Source organism: Agrilus planipennis, unplaced genomic scaffold, assembly GCF_000699045.2.
Source record: "Agrilus planipennis isolate EAB-ADULT unplaced genomic scaffold, Apla_2.0 scaffold1, whole genome shotgun sequence".
Classification (NCBI taxonomy): Eukaryota; Metazoa; Arthropoda; class Insecta; order Coleoptera; family Buprestidae; genus Agrilus; species Agrilus planipennis.
In genome coordinates, this window is record NW_020442466.1 from 2649693 (window position 1) to 2666448 (window position 16756).

Here is a 16756-nt window from a genome sequence, read left to right on the forward strand (position 1 = left end):
CCTATTCTTTATAATACCTCTTCATTTCTAGCCTTCTCTATCCACGATATTCTCATCATTCGCCTGTAACATCTTTTCTACCTATCTCATAAAAAATAGAATAGAAATGATCGAGCGACAGATCTGTGTGTCACTCGGGGTCGACGGTCAAAGCTGGCTAGGTCTCTTACTCTAGGTTACAAGCAGGTACATGTAAATAAACACATTGTTTGCCGTGAATTCACAAGCAGTATTTTCTTAAAATGTTGATTTCAACGGAACGAATTAAATTCGATATAAAACACTATATACAGACTTTATTTACAAATGAATTTTTAACTATGAAATAACGGATTAGAACTACAGGCACACTAAGAACATATGAATTAAAAACGCAAGTAACTAACTCTAAATTATGTGACAAAATCAAAAATTGTTCTGGTGCCACCACTAATACGTGGTATGCAACAAATGTATACGAGCCAAAAGCCAATAAAGGGGAAAACCCAAGAAGGTATGACTCTGCCTCGAGCTATGAAATTCCTGCAACCACCGCCGGACTGACCCGGGGTGCAGGGCTGCAAATGCACCCCGGGCCAAATGCCTCCCCGACCAAACCGGGCCAAATGACTCAAAAAATGTGAAAAAAAAGAGAAATTAGAAAAACCTTATAAAAACTTTAATAGTTTTCAAATTTTGTTATAAAAGGAAAACAAAAATTTTTAAAACAAGAGCAAAGACCGAGGCAAAGACAAACGCAAATTTCCCCCTAACTTCTTAAATTTATGTAAAAACGAGTGCTGTTAAAATTCGTGCACTTTCCCTTCTAAACCAGGCTATTTGGTTACATCGCACCCCGGGACAAAATTTTCAGTCCGGCTCTGCCTGTAACCTCCATATAAAGGTAGTTGCCGTCGAAGACCTTCTCAGAACCTGACTATTGGGACCAAATCCTCCTATGCATTTGAAATTATGGAATTTCCAATATAGTAAAATAAAATACCATAGATTAAATAATAATAAGCAAATCTATCTCTAAAGATTTAAAAAAGTATTAAAATTAAACTAAAACACACATAAAGGATGAATATTCGATGATTGAATAATGTCGATGCGTGCGTCTAGTAATGTTGCAATATGAGCTCGTTTAGCTTTTGTTTCATCAGTTTAACACACGGTATCGTTTTCTATTATTTGCATGTGATGTAGGTACCTCTAACTTTGTAGTTTTATTTGATAATGTAGACGTGTAGCTATCGTTTCCATAATATGAAATGTTTAGTTAGCAACTCCGGTTTTACACAATTACTTGATAAATATACGTGCGCAGTCTTATGGTGAGTATGAACAAACATGAAACAGTGAGTGAGTAGTAACAATGGAAACTTAGGTCCCTTGCGGCACCCTACCTCGAAAACGATAATCTGTGCCGTAATTGAATTTTTGAAAACGCTCTCATTGTGTGTGCAGTACACATACACTCACATATGTACATACCAGCATATGTGCACTCACACACAGACACAAAGTAACAACTAACCACCCACCACCTACCTATTCGGCGCAGTAAAGTACGTATCCATTATTTAAGCGTCCTGTGTATCTACTCGCTGGATTATTTCGGAGAAACGTTTCCAGCTCAGGCAGCGGAGGAGGTCCTTTGAACGGGGAATTCCGAGGCGCTCGCTCTGAGATTAGCTTCCATTTTGTGCCGTAGCGTGCAGTAATATTTAGGGACACTACTGCTTTAAGTAAACATTTGTTACGTGAACTGCATATAATCCGGGTGCTGCGTTTCAGTCACAATGGAACGTAAAAGCAAAATACAAAAAAAAATGTTCGGATGGAACGTATCGTCCGTCGTCAACTGGAACTAAGTTTACTTTAAACTGCATCAGATCTTCCCCGTCAACCCCGAATACAAATGGAAATTAGTGGCTGTGGAAACTTCACCACCACTCCACTACCCTCCTCACACTTTGGGAAATTAAAAAAAGTTGAGATTTTCGTTTTTAATATCGCGCAGACAAGTGCGTTCAATTAGAAGCAGGAACATTAAGTGGGCAATACATGAACAACTTAAAAAATAAGTTGCAATCAAACTATTTTAATTACTTACAACAAAAATATTAAGTTAAAACTGACTTTAAATGTTCCCTTTGATACCCAGTTGTCTACAAGAGAACACACTCCTGCTGTATTAACAGTAGTTTAACCCACTTAATGCTAGGAGGGAGATTACGTTGCTTTTTTGAAAAAATTGTATATAATTATATAGGGTGTTTCTGAAATAAATTCCAAGCTGTGTGTAAAATTCTATGAAAAAAGTTATCAATACAATTTGGCGATTAAATGAACTATTATCGAGTTAGTAATCTTTACATTTTAATCGACTAACTCCGATTGATATCTACCAGACCTATATTTTATAATGTTATATATCGAGTTATCGAGTTTTTCTGGAAAACCATCATAATATCTCTCAAACCTTCTTCCTATTCTTTTGTTTTGAATTCTGTATATTTACATCTATAATTTGAGTTTATAACTATGAGTCTTCAGCAATAGATCAAATGTAGGGACAGTAAAAGCTCTTTATTCGCGAGGGATACGTTTCATAAATATGCCGTGACTACAGAAACTGTGGATATGTAATGGTAATTACTATGGAATCATAAAATCAATTTATTGAGATATTCGCAATTAAAATTAGAGTATAAACATGCTTATCGATTCATGAGTTATATGTTTGGAACAGAGGTTTGAAATTTTGTAGTAAGATAGATAGAACTTTGTTCTAAAGCCTGTCGAAGTCAATTTTTTAATTTCTATTGAAAATTCGTGTCCTACAAGAAGCAGCAACTTTAAGCACTTGTAAAAACTTTTAATGGCTGTATTATTGAAAACTAAAAACGTACCGAGTTAGTGTGAACCTTTGTCTATTACCATACAAAAAATCACATATTTGTCTCGCAGTGTTAAATCACAATGTTGAGAATAGGAACCCATGTTTTCGGAAAAATTCACACTAGGCTCGAGCGGTCTATTGCTGTCAATCCCTTTAATAAATGACACCGAATCCTTTTCAGTTTACCGATTGCATCCTCGAATAATGAAATTTTTAGCCGCGAATACAGGAACTGGGTTACAATTTTTTCACCCGCGAATAATGAAAACGCAAATAAGGAAACCGTGAATAAGGAACTTTTACTGAACTCTTACCGTCATTGATTTTAGCCGGCGAGCATACATATGCGGCCCAATTTGAAACGTATCCATCATTATAATTAAATATATACACATAATTCAATATTTGATTTATAAAATAAAACAAGAGACAAAAATCTATTGGAATCGAGACTTGTGTAGTGTTTATTTCCAAAGCTTGCAACGACAAAGCAACGTCATAAACCAACCATTAGAAAAAGTGTATTTGTATGCCTATTAAAATTATAGTACTTCAAATTAGTTATAGTTTTTCGCATTAACATTTGTTTTCTTTTTTAATTTCAGACTTCCACCTGGAAATCAACGTCAATACCAGTTTCTATGTCTACATCATGTCATATAAAATGGTAAGTCATTGTTTATCACTGTACGCTCTAGATGATAAGAAAATCAAACAAAAATTTTAAATATATTTAAACTTAATTTTACTAACAACAGCCTCAATCTATATATCCATAGATTTATGTGAACGATTATCGAACGTTGCCGAAATGGTACCATTTATTTGACGCTAATTGATTCAAAATTGCTATCTAGTAAAAGTAAATAGTAACAGTAGATTTTTCTTCCATCATAAACTATTTAGCTTTTTAATAATAGAGATGAAAGCAGACAACAAAGACAACAAGCCGGTCATTATTTTCTTTGGTTTCGTTCCATTGTGGTTTAAGTAACGCATCTGTTTAAAGCAAACATTTCACAATTAAAGCCGAAGACAAATAACAACAGAGCCGTCAAAGTCTGGCGTTAATAAAAGGTTTATTACGGACTAAAAGTCCGTTTGCTTGCCGTGTGTATCGTTTCTGTTACGCGACATGTCAAAAGGCGCCGCACTTTTTGCTTCTTCTTTCTCGTCTTTTTCCTGTTTGTACATATAATTCTGATTCATATCTTCCTTCTATCATACAGTAATATATTTGTGAGAATTCGTAAATATTTTGAGTTGAGGCTGAACGAGGACCGACCTGGGTGGTCCGAAATTATCTCCCTTTGGAGGCAGCTAGATGTCGCGTGTTACTACTGGTGATGACATACATAGGTACATAAGTGCCACCTACGTGGACAGACGTGTACAACCCACATGTTTTATAATGTTTAAGTAATCCAAATTCGTGTAAAAAAAAAAGAAATCACTCATTTCCCAAAAGTACTTCTGTTTAACGGACACATTTGATCGGTTTCTTTTATGTAAATGTTGCGCGATTTATCCCTATAAAATTGTGATTAATTAGAAATTTATTAAAAGAAAAAATTTTTTATACAATCACCAAATATTCTAAATTTACTTTTTGAACCTACTAATTGGGTGAAATATGTAGATGAAGCATGAATCGTATGAGTAATTCATCATCACCATCATAAGATCGTCAGTCCTAAGACTGGTTGGACACGCACCTACACTCTTTCCTATCCTGAGCTAAACTTCGCATTTCCCTAAAACTAGAACATCTCACATCCTTAACTATTTCCGAACAGTAATCCAATCTAGATCTACCTCTACTCCTCTTAACTCCTGTTTATGGCTCTAATATGTCTCTGACTAGACATCTATGCCTAAAAAAGTGTACTACCAACCTATGTCGCCTAATTACATTAAATATTTAAAGACAAATCAGAAGGGTGGAGGGTACATATAGATACCATAATATCAAATTAAAAGTTGCACCTTTTAAAAAAGAGTGCGAGGCGACGGACTGCACTGTTCACATCTGCGTGACTAAAACGTGCAGTATAACAAAACTTGTATTTTCGTTTAGTAAGTTGGAACAAGATGCGGTTTTCTACATTCGATTTGTGACTGTCTACAAACTTTTACCTTCAAAAATGCATCGATGCACAACAAAAATGCAGTTTTATAAATACATTGCAAAGTTATTAAAAAACAAACTCAGCCAGTAATGAAATAAATAAAGTTCTGTTGAATTTCATGAATATTTGTTCCATGACGTCCTCCGAGGTACCTGGAGCCCAAGGTCACCATCATACCCTCATCTCCAAAAGTTACGTTTTAAATTCAATAACAATGTGTATGATGGTCGCCCTGGGTCCCAAATACCTCCGACTGAATGTTCTGGGACCCTGAAAACCCGCATGTAAATTATTTCAATTAATTTTTAATGAATTTAAAACATAATTCCTGGAGACGAGTGTATGGCGGTGATCCTGGACCCTACGTACCTCGGAGGTCGTCAGCGACTGCATATTGGTATTCAGCGACCCTCAATACTTCCAGAGTAACAAAATTGGATTTACTTACCTGGACCCCAGGGGCCACAGCCATACACTCGTCTCCACTAATTATGTTTTAAATTCGTTAAAAATTAATTGACATAATTTACATGCGGATTTTCTAGGTCCCGGAACATTCAGTCGGAGGTATTTGGGACCATCATATACGTCGTTATTCAATTTAAAACAAAACCCCTGGAGATGAGCGTATGACGGTAGCCGTGGGCTCCAGATACCTCGGAGGACGTCATCGAATGCATATTCATGAAATTCAACAGGACTAAGCTTATTTCTATCATTACTGCCCGAGTTTCTTTGTAACAACTTTGATATGCACTTATGAAACGGCAATTTTCTTATGCACCGATGCATTTTTGAAGATAAATCGATCTCTTATGTTCGTTTGTAGACGGTCTCATGAATCGGGTGCAGAAAACTGCATCTCGATCCGACTTACTGCAAAAATTTATTTCCTCGGCTATTTAAATTCTTTTATTTGAAACGAGCATTTTTGCGAGCATTGTTTAAACGAGTCCATAACCGTATCGTTTGGTCCAGTCAAAATGTTTGCAGTGCATCTGACTAATAATAAGACGTTTGAAACCGGTTAAAACGAATGTGTGTAACTTAAAAATCGCAAATAGCACCGAATATTTACCGGACTTTAACAACAGCTTCTTGCGTCTTCGAAAATTTACGATCGCAGGTACCTTGGGGTAGCTTTAGGTCAACACTAATACAGATGAAGAGACACGGCAAGCGTATGATAGGGTACGTACGTGCTGTACATGCTCGTGCCCCAAGGCCAAGAAACCAATTACCATGGAGCTCAACGGTCTTACTTTATATGTCAGAGAGCAATCCAAATTATGTAGTCCTTGTGTCGTAGACATCTAATACGAAACATGGTTTGCAGGCTTCTGGTTGAGACAATATTCGAATTCAGATAGTTTGTGTAACTTACTAAACTGCCAAATCAAAGCCTGTTACGATTAATTTAATAATGTATACTGAATCAGTAGTTGAATTCCTCAAGGGGTGCTATAATTAGTAGGTATGATGTTTTGCAGCGGCTTTTGAAGAAGAAGATTATTCCTTGTGTTAATTAAACAAAAGTATTTTCCCTTAAATAATGTGAAACAAATAAAACCCGAGATGAAAATGTTCAGTCTCTCAGAGTCTCTGAAAGCGAGACTCGAGTCTCCGTCTCTCATCGAGTCTCTCTGGTGTCGCTGAGAGAAACTGTCAAAAAACTGTTTATGAATAAATTATTGCTTGCCTAAGAGAATATTTCTTATTATTCAATACAAATAAATTATCAATATTTGCTCAATTACTTCTTTGGTGGTGCGGGCTAGTGAATCTAGGGAAATCCCCGGATTTTATTTTTTAAGGACATTCATTCGCTACGAACTTTTTAGGAAATTTATTGGAGTCTCCAGAAAACTTTTAAAATATATCTATAACTTTACAATGAAAAATTTTCTTAGAATAACTGAGCCCGACAACACTAAATATCCAGATCTAGAACAAAACCACATCCAGGTACAAGCAAAAATCAAGTAAATCATGTTTTGGTGTGGAAAATATTCAATCTTTTCTTTATGCTAGCGATAAGGGCGATTTTAACGAACTAAACGANATTTCAGAGATCCCAGTCTTTCTACGAGAGACTCGAGTCTCAATTTTTCAGTTTTATTCATTCAGTCTCTCTGCGAGAGACTCGAACCTCTGAATTAACAATTTTATCGTTAGAGACTCTCAGACAGACTGTGAGAGATCCATAAAAACTCCTAGGCAGTAATTGAGAGACTGTGAAAGACCGTGAGAGACGCTCTCTGAGACGCTGAAAGACTGAGAGACTAAAAATTTTTGTCTAGCGAAGAGATATATAACGTCGGTATCACACAATTAAGTTGCATTTTTGATTCCTTAGCTAATATTTCAAGGACATTTAATAGCAATAATCACTCTTGATTAGTAATAATTAATTTTTTAGATTTTTTAATCGTGCAAATTTATTCTTATTTTTAAGGCTCTTTATTTCAAAGGGGAAAAGGAACCCTTGTAGCATAACTTCGTTGTCCGTCTGTCCTTTGTTGATGTTTTTTTACAAAAATATTCAGCTTTTTCTATTTATAAAAATAAATTTAATTTATAAGATGACATAAAAATGTGGAGCGTATAAATATAAATCTTTCAAGTTAATTATCAAATTTCTTATCGTTTATGCATTCGACAAAGTTTTAAAGGAAGGTTTTTCGTAGTCAGCTGTGACCGAGATCGAAACTTCGATAAGCGCTTTCTGATATCACTAAATTAACAACGTATTTTCCCCAGCCACCGAAGATCAAGGGGATGACTAATGGTCTTAGTCACAATAAAGGCAGCCGAAATTATCTTAAATTGATAAGGAGGGTCTTTCTCTCTCCCTCAAAACGATTAAGTTCAGCATCGCGGCTTCATGACGCCAAAAATGTCTCCTCGTTTCGAGCATCCATTCTATTCTTACATAGCTCCTTTTGGTTCATTACGAGCATTTATTAAATCTTCAAACGGAATTGCTGTAATTCTGAATGGTAGTTATCCTTGAGCTACTAAATTTTAAAAGCAAAGGGATTGTTTATTATGCCAATAGGACCATGAAAGAATAATGCATGCGTATTTCAATTTGAGCCAAACGTGTGAACATAGGTACGAACTAGAGATAGGCGGGGTTTGGATCCGGTACTCGACGATCCGACATTTTTTATGATCCGGCCAGGTACCTGATAATGACACCCAGTACCCGGCAATCGAAGGTAATTTTACCATAGAAAAACGAAAAAGCCAACACCAGCAATAATAATTTAATAAGTGTAATTAATGCCAATCACATTATAAAATTCGGAAATAACAAATCCGGAAGCTAGCCTTCAAATTCCGTCAAGTTTACTGCCTACTTTTTACAAACTTCGGATTTAAAAAGTGATTCACGTTATATAATTGGTGAGGTGATTCTGGGTGATTTAAGCAATATCATATCAATGACTTGCACGTGCAAAGCCGATTTAAGAGAACGTTGCAAACACATTATTGCAACTTTGTTGTATTGCAGCAGGTAGGTTCTTAACCTCAAAATACTTATATCGTATCATTAGAATTGTGTTAAATCAATTACACAGGAATAAATAATTTCTCACTTTATAATTTTAGTATGATTCTAGTTTTAAATATTAAGGTTATGGCTGATGGTAAATACTTGCTGAAATATAATCATGTGCATTAAAATGACGTGAACAAATTTTTATTCCGGAATTCACTTCTTTGATACCTACTGCTTTCATCCAAGCTTCTATTAGTTTACTTTTTTCTCTAATTTTCCGAATATATTTTTTACATATATAAAACGGTTAGTTTTTATTGGAAAGTAGTTAATGTAGGTGAAGAGTGAAGATCTATGTCTGAAGTGGTATTGCAGCTTTTCACTGAACATATTAACTTTTTATTTGATTTAACTTTAGAAGAAAACTTCGTCGACTCCATCATCAAAAAAATCTTTCCTTTTTAACGTGTTTTATTATTTTAATAAACAATTTTACAATTTGCGTGCACAGTTCCTATGTAAATTTTTCCTTCATTCCAGTTATAAATTTTGCCACCAGATGGTGTATGCCCATTTTACGGATCCTAAATTTTACTCGATTCGTAGCATTCACCTCTCGTGCCTTCACATCTTCGTTCCTACGGATTCTCATGTCACACAATATCTTTCAACAAAGTAGAGACAACACTAAAGTAGCTTTCATTATTTCCTTAACATTCAAAAAATGTTACTATAAGTAGGTTCTAGAGTGGCTAGGGTTAGTCGTTGTGGGCGTAGTCGGCCAACTTTATCACCCAGTTAGGTCAGTTAACGTTTTGTAAGCAATTAAAAGATGGAAGTCCATGAACTGAATCGGAAAGTTCTCACCCCCGTCCAATAAATCCGTTTAGTGTTTTTTCCGAGGATCGAAGAGAAGTTTGTTTCATGTTTGCTCGGATCGCCCTTATCTGATCTTTTAAGACAATAGTCGCGTCTGTCCGTTGGCTGACTGAAACAACTTCCACGGTTTCGTTTTCGTTCCCGTTCGGATTTTATATGGACGAAGTTGCTCGCGTTGGTTGCGGAGGCCCTCGGACGTATCGAATTACATATAAATTCAGGCATAAAAGCGTCGTCGTAGCTCGAAAGCGTGCTCACCTTGACAGACTAAATTCGACGTAATGCAGAACACACCGATACTATCTCGCGGCATTTTAATGTAACTGCAAATGTACAAAAAGCGTTGATTACTGACGGCACAATGTAACGAACAGGTCGCAACGTTACTTGTTCCCGTCACATGTTCTTGTTCCCGGTCAGAAATAAAGTTAATCTTGTCACGGCAAAAAGGATAGTCATTTTAAAAGGGACACGATGTTTTTTCCGGTCAGCGACAAAAAGTGCAACTGCGGCGACCGATCGGAAACAGGACAGAAAAAGAGAAACGAGTAACGTCTTCCTTTGTTCCTGGATTTCGGCATTCTCGCATTCGATCACCTCAAAAGTTAGACATGCCCACAAAAAAGTACTTATTGTTCTTTACTAATCGATTTCAGCCAGTTTAGTCAAAATATTTCTTGTGCTCAGTCCCAATTCTTTTTGTGGTTAATCCATCATCGTAGGTTTCGATTAGCAGAAATCAAACCGGTCAAAAATCCACTATTCAAGGTCCAGAAGGTTAAGAATAAATAACGTAATTATCGATAATTCGTTTAGTATATTGAAATTAGATTTCGTAAAAACCAATTTCGACATATGTCAACCCAACCCTTATTCTGCACTGCAATTTATGTAAAAGCAGTTCCTGCAGTTGTTGTCTATCTGTTTTATTTGGAATAAGAAATACGTTCTTGTACGTACAAGTCAATTTGTTCAGCCGATCACATGTCGATGCCGATGCTTTGCAAATTTCACGTGTTTTCTTGAATACGTAGGAAGAAAAGAAGAACAGTAAGAAATTTTTACAAATCACATTTCCTCCTTTCACATATAGTTACAATCTTTTATTGCAATTCTTAAACGGAAAATAAACCGACACAGTCAAACCATTTCATGTGGAATACAAGGATATGCAAATGAAACAAACGGTGAAACACTGTAGGTATATATTTTCTTATATTAAGCTGGCAGACGGTTGAATTATACATATGGTAATGTTTTATAAGTTTGCAACAGCAATGAGTTTTTTAATTGGAAAAAATATTGCTATAAAAAGCAGGGGTAAATTGTGTGTCTAAGTTTGCACGAATGTGGATGTTTTGGAGGTGTTAAAGCTTGCTAATTCTAGGTACTAGTATTGTCTTTACGTATGGTTTCACTGGAAGAAGATACAGTTATTCACAATTTTGCTGGTATTTATAGTGTATCTCTTAATTGTTAAACGATAACCAAAAAGACTTTTGTGTGCCTCATTCCCACTAGCTAATGCTGAAAGGGGAGCAGTAGATACAAAGCAGGAGGGTAGAGCGGAGAACCTTTTCTAGTCTCCATAACAGGCGGGGCCGTGAGAATAAGTGGGTAGGTGGTTTTGGGAAGATAAAAAAAGTGAATTATTATCTGTAAAATATTATTATTTTGCACAAGTGCTTACAGTTAAGGTAGTAGAATAATTTTCTGTTTCAAGATCTTTTCATAAAAAGGTTTAAAGAAGTCATGGGCAGGTTATCAATACGATAGTTCTGGAATTGCTAAAGAATAATGTTACACAATCCACAACCCCCTTATCAGACGCAAAATTGGGAATTTTTTACATTTGTACTAACTAAATTGAAGATCTAACTAAAAAACTAAAATAACATTTTTACTTTCAAATTTTGTAAGATTCGTCTAATTATATTAAAAAATATTTCATTAATATTAATATTAACAAATAACTATATTACAAAAAAAACTACAATGAATTTAATCATAAATCAAAATGAAATCATCTTACGGAAAAGTTGTGTTAATTAACAACATTTATTATGGTTAAAAAGACATGTCCTTTACGGACTACTCTACAAGTATGGACAAAACATTTTCATCTTTGCAAGACTTTTCAAACCGTATCTATCTTTTCTAAAACGAGTACTTGCATAATACTCGAACTTTAGCAATAAATTTGCATTCATACAATTCTTTTCAAAGCAAGAATGTTGTTTACACATTCACTTATCCTACTCTGAGTAATTTATTTCATTCAGTACAAAAAATTCTATGAAAACGTCAACAACGTACAATGCAGCCATTTGTATGGAAAATGGGGCAAGATTTATTATTCTACAACTTTTTAAATTAAAAATGGAAATACGTTAGAAAATAAACACACGTAGTAAGCTATTTTTTATAATGTCAATTATTGTTATGATGGAAGCGGCGGAAAAGAAAAGCTTATAGGGAAGGTTAGAAATGGGGAGATATTAGAAGCAGCAGGACAACAGAGGGCGCTATGAAACTCAACAAGAAATAGGCGAGATAGGTTGGTAGGACATGAAGGGTTAGCTAGAGGTACATTAGAAGCAGAAACAGGAGCTAAAAAGAATAGAGATAGATAGGGATGTGAGACGTTCTTAATTTAGGGAAATACGAAGACTAGCTCAGGATAGGAAACGGTGGAGGTGCGTGTCCAATCAGTCTTAGTACTGACGGCCCCATGATGATGGTGATGATCAATTTATTTATTTTATTTTATTTTTCAGGGACATGTAGGTATTGTATCTATTATAAAGATAAATAAATTAAAGCAAAAACTTTTGTTAGGACTCTGAAGGCTCGTTTTTGATTTCTTTTAATAAATCTGTTAAAAATGAAGCAGGATTATAACATTTCTTGTTATAATCATATTCAGTTTTGTTCCTTATTACCCAGGCATGGGGAATTTTAGTCGAGTTGATCTAATTCTTCTAGAAGAATGTTATTATTTCGTAGAAGGTGCCGAGTTTTTATTTCAGCTTTAATTGTTAAATGTACGTCGGAACCGCTAACAGCGATGTCCAAAACTGTTAAGAAGAAAAATATTTTCCGAGTCTTTAGAAAACGAGTAGAAGTTTAGTGGGCAAAAACCGTAACTTCTTTTAGTAGTTTATCCCTTGAAAGGACTTTCCAGACAGGAAAATTTCTTGCAAAAGAAAAAGAGAATTCGAACTGATAAATTTCCAAAGAACAAGTAAGGAGAAGTTCCGGATTTCTTGCAGTATATATATATACTCGAATTAGTCGAACTGTCGAATCGACAGATTAAATCGTAATCTTCCGCAGTTTCTCAAAACTTCTTCCGCGTCTTACAGTGTACATCGCAGATTTTCAGAAACGGAAATAAACGAACGCGCACACTGGCGAAATAGTGCACAGGTTTGCAGAGATTACGACCGAAAGAATGCTTATAAAATTCGAGAAAATCCTTAAAGTGTGGTATTTGAACACGTTCGTTTATTTTCTGTGTTTGCTCAAAACAAATCTCCATTTCTAATTTCCTTTTGTTTTTATTCATACTTAAGTTCCTTAAGATATCGCAGGATTTGTAAATACAATTTTCATTAAAATGGTAAATAAATAAATATATAAACATCAGCACACTTTTAAAATAAGAAATCTTCAATCGCTGTCCTTATCCTAAAAATTGTTCAAGAAGGTAGTATACATGCTGTTAATTGTCCTTAGTTGGATTTAAAATGTTCCTTGGTCCTTTATTTTAGTGACCATATTATTTGTCCTATATAGGTTTGTTGCAATCTCCACATTTTAGCCGGAATACTCAAGATGTTAATGTTTCCTTTCACGATATATTGACAATTTTACTAGTGGAATGAATAATTTAAGTTCTAATTGAATTCAAAGTTGTTTTACTTAATTTTAATTTACAATTATTTAGTGTAGATTTCTTAGTAGAATTGATATTTAATTCTTTATAATTTATGACTAATTAAAGTTTCCCTAGCAGTATTCTCCTAATTGCGGTCACCCATCCCATTAGTCATCCCTTCAATTTTGACACTCCGCATTGGTCCCAACTAGACTAACGTCGTAAACTGTGACTTTTGAGATGTTTGTTTTGTTAGTCGGTCAGGTGGGCCGAACCGACGAACCTCATTTCCATAACTAATTCTCGAGCTAACTGCGAGATATTTAATGATCAGTTTTAATAAATTCCATTTGAGATAGTTAGTGCATAGTTGGCGGTGATGCACAGTACCTTACGCAGTCCTCCTCGAAATACCAACTAATTCTCTTGGATCACGTCGTCCCTTAACGATCCTTCACATAAATTATAATCAGGATGACGATTCGTTTAATCTAAAGCTTCGGTCTAGTTCATAATGGTTGAAAAAGCGTAGATATTGACTTAATTAAAAGAAATAGACACAATTTGTTTTTTTTTTACAAAAATGAAGAATGGGAATTAATGAAGTCGAAAAATTTTAAAACGCATATTTGTGTTTTTTTCTTAGGATATTCTCAATTTTACTTTACACTAAATAATCAGCCTGTTTGGCTTCGAAAACAATTAGTCCTTTATACTTAATATTTTAATATTTAAAAATAGAAACTTTCATAATACACCCATCCATTTTATTTCCCTTATACATTTTCGATAATGATTTAAAAAAAAAGGAAATAATTAAATCCAATGTATAAGCAAAAGAAAGAGCTACGAGCAACGAACGAAAATATGAAGATAGGACTATTGGTTTTCTGGGGTTAATACGTTTCTAAGTAGATAGATCAGGCGGTAGATATAAAAGGCGCAAGTGTTTCATTTTCTTTTAAATTGCTTCATCGAAGTACTTAGTGTTCAAAAAAATGTAGACTTCGTTATATTTACTTAATAAATAGTGAATCGGTGCAGCAGGTAAAGCTTTTTTCTTTCCTTTTTCCATCATTTCCTAGTGATTTTCTTTTTTACGGTTTGAATATTCGACGTACTAGACCTAATATAATTTTATTTTCTTCTTCTTCTTTTTTGTAGATAGTATTTTAGTGTATTTCTGTCTCATTTTAAAATCCATCTTATATAGATATTGTATTTTTCTCTATCAATTATTGAGAAAATTAACGAATTACACTCTATAATTTATTTGACAAAACTTTTTAATTTTTGGTGGAATTTATTGTTGCTATAAAATTCGTGCAGGTACTGTGTATCCCTAGACAAAAAATTTCAGTCTCTCTGCAGTCTCTCAGAGTCTTTCAGCGTCTCTGAGAGCATCTCTCACAGTCTTTCACAGTCTCTCAGTTATTGCCTAGGTGTTTTTATGGATCTCTCACAGTCTTTGTATTAGAGACTCGAACGATAAAATTGTTAATTCAGAGATTCGAGTCTCTCGTTCAGAGACTGGATACTAAATGAGGATACTCTATGAGCGACTGGAGTCTCTCATTTAGAGACGCTAAACAGTTTTTTTGACAGTCTCTCGACAGTCTCTCTCAGCGACACCAGAGAGACTCGATTAGAGACGGAGACTCGAGTCTCACTTTCAGAGACTCTGAGAGACTGAACATTTTTATCTCGGGATTTGCTGAGAGTGATTATTCTTTTACCTATTTTTTTATATTTTTCGAATTAAATGTGATGTGTATATTGCAATTTGTGTCTCTAGCCTCTAAAGACTAATCTTTAATTTTATCCCTAATAATTTTTTCAAACAAATTTAAAACTTCAATTAGTAAACTTCTTGGCCATTTTTATTAAAATTAGTTTATTTTTTACATATGTGGCTCCAGTATAGTACTGTGTATACTGTGTGTTTATTTGTCAACACCAGGAATGTAGTGAAAATTTAATAATTTTCCAGAAAACTCAACTTTTTCTTTAGTTTATATCTTATCGTTGGTAATAGTAGTAGCAGCAAGTAGTGAATCCTTAGTTGCCATTATTTTCAATTACTTCTATCGTTCGACGTTTTACGAGTGCAAATAATAATATACGTCGTCCTTGTAGACTTGTACCGATAACTGCATACTGCATAGAATAGGACGAAGTTATAATAAACTGCTTCTACGTTTATAGCCCAGAGCTAAGAAACCATTTATGTAAGGTAAAGACGAGATCCAGTGCTGCTCCGCTCTCCATCATCATCATCATCATTTCCCATCTTTCTCTCACTCCCTCCCTCCTTCTTTCTTTATCTCCATGCATACCGTCATCGCAGTAGTCTGGACTGGGGTAAAATGTAACCTAGGGGTTGTAGTACATCCAGCGTACACATACATTTCGCCGGTAGACGATCAAAGACGTGTACGAAGCACAAAGGACCCCCATTCAAGCGTGCAACCCGATTTTGGTTATCGCCAACAGCCACTCGACGTTTTGCGATGAATTCCTGACTGTAATCCTATAGCTCCCTAATCGAGATCGTTATTTTGGTACTGCACTTTACTGTCACAACCGACTCTTTACAAATATTACCTCAGTAATCTCCCCGTCTAACTTACTAAACTTGCCAGCGACTTATAATAATACTCACTCCGAGTTTTGCTAATAGAATATTCCATACAATGTAATGTTGCAACAGACCATTACTTCCGCTTTCGCAATTGCGGAAGTTCCGCATAAATTTTCACATCTGCATCTGGTTCCACATTTTCATAACGGAATTTAACAAAATCTTTTTGAAAATCAATATATCGGAGCAATAATACAAGTCGTAAAATTTATTACTTTTATCTGCTGTCTGAATTTGACCGGAAAAAGAAAATTTTGGAAGTTTGGAAAAGAGCGCACGACTACTGCATTAAAGAGTCGCCTAAATCATTACACTTCCGCATCCGCTTCCGTTTCCGCTTCCGTAAAAATTTACTACTTACTTCTGTTTTCGCTTCTGTTTCTGTTATGACACATCCGTTGCATCGCTAATACAATGTAGGAATTGGATTATCTCTCTATACATGATGTCAAAGAAATGTAGATTATAATAATAAAAACCAATATAACTTCTAGGAAACTCGCTTCTTCTGATAGATCGCATTAAAAAAATAAAATACATTTTAGAAAATACCACAAATGACCTTCAGGTAAAAGTTGGTCGGTGTTCTCTCGGAGCTGTCTGCGACGCGCTGATGAGATCCAAAAAGATCGAAATCGCGATCCGCGTCTGGCAGTTTCGACAGAATACAGACCACTTGGAATTATTTTATTCGATTATGGTAACGTGCCTATCACGTTGAGGTTAGCTACGCCGGGATTTGTTTCAGCAAGTAGATATCCATACAAATGGACCTTTTTGGAGCATACGTAATCCTAAAATGTAGCATCGTACTACAGATGGCGTTTACCGCGCC

At 35.1% G+C, this 16756-nt stretch overlaps 1 long non-coding RNA gene across 7 annotated transcripts in view; it reads left to right on the forward strand.

Moving 5' to 3' along the window:
* The window catches only part of LOC108733710, a 199652-nt gene that overhangs the window by 63992 nt on the left and 118904 nt on the right, over nucleotides 1-16756 (forward strand). For all 7 annotated transcript variants that reach the window (XR_003232488.1, XR_003232486.1, XR_003232482.1 and 4 more), the window contains exon 2: nucleotides 3493-3554. This is a non-coding gene — a long non-coding RNA (uncharacterized LOC108733710). The remainder of the gene's footprint in view (nucleotides 1-3492; nucleotides 3555-16756) is intronic.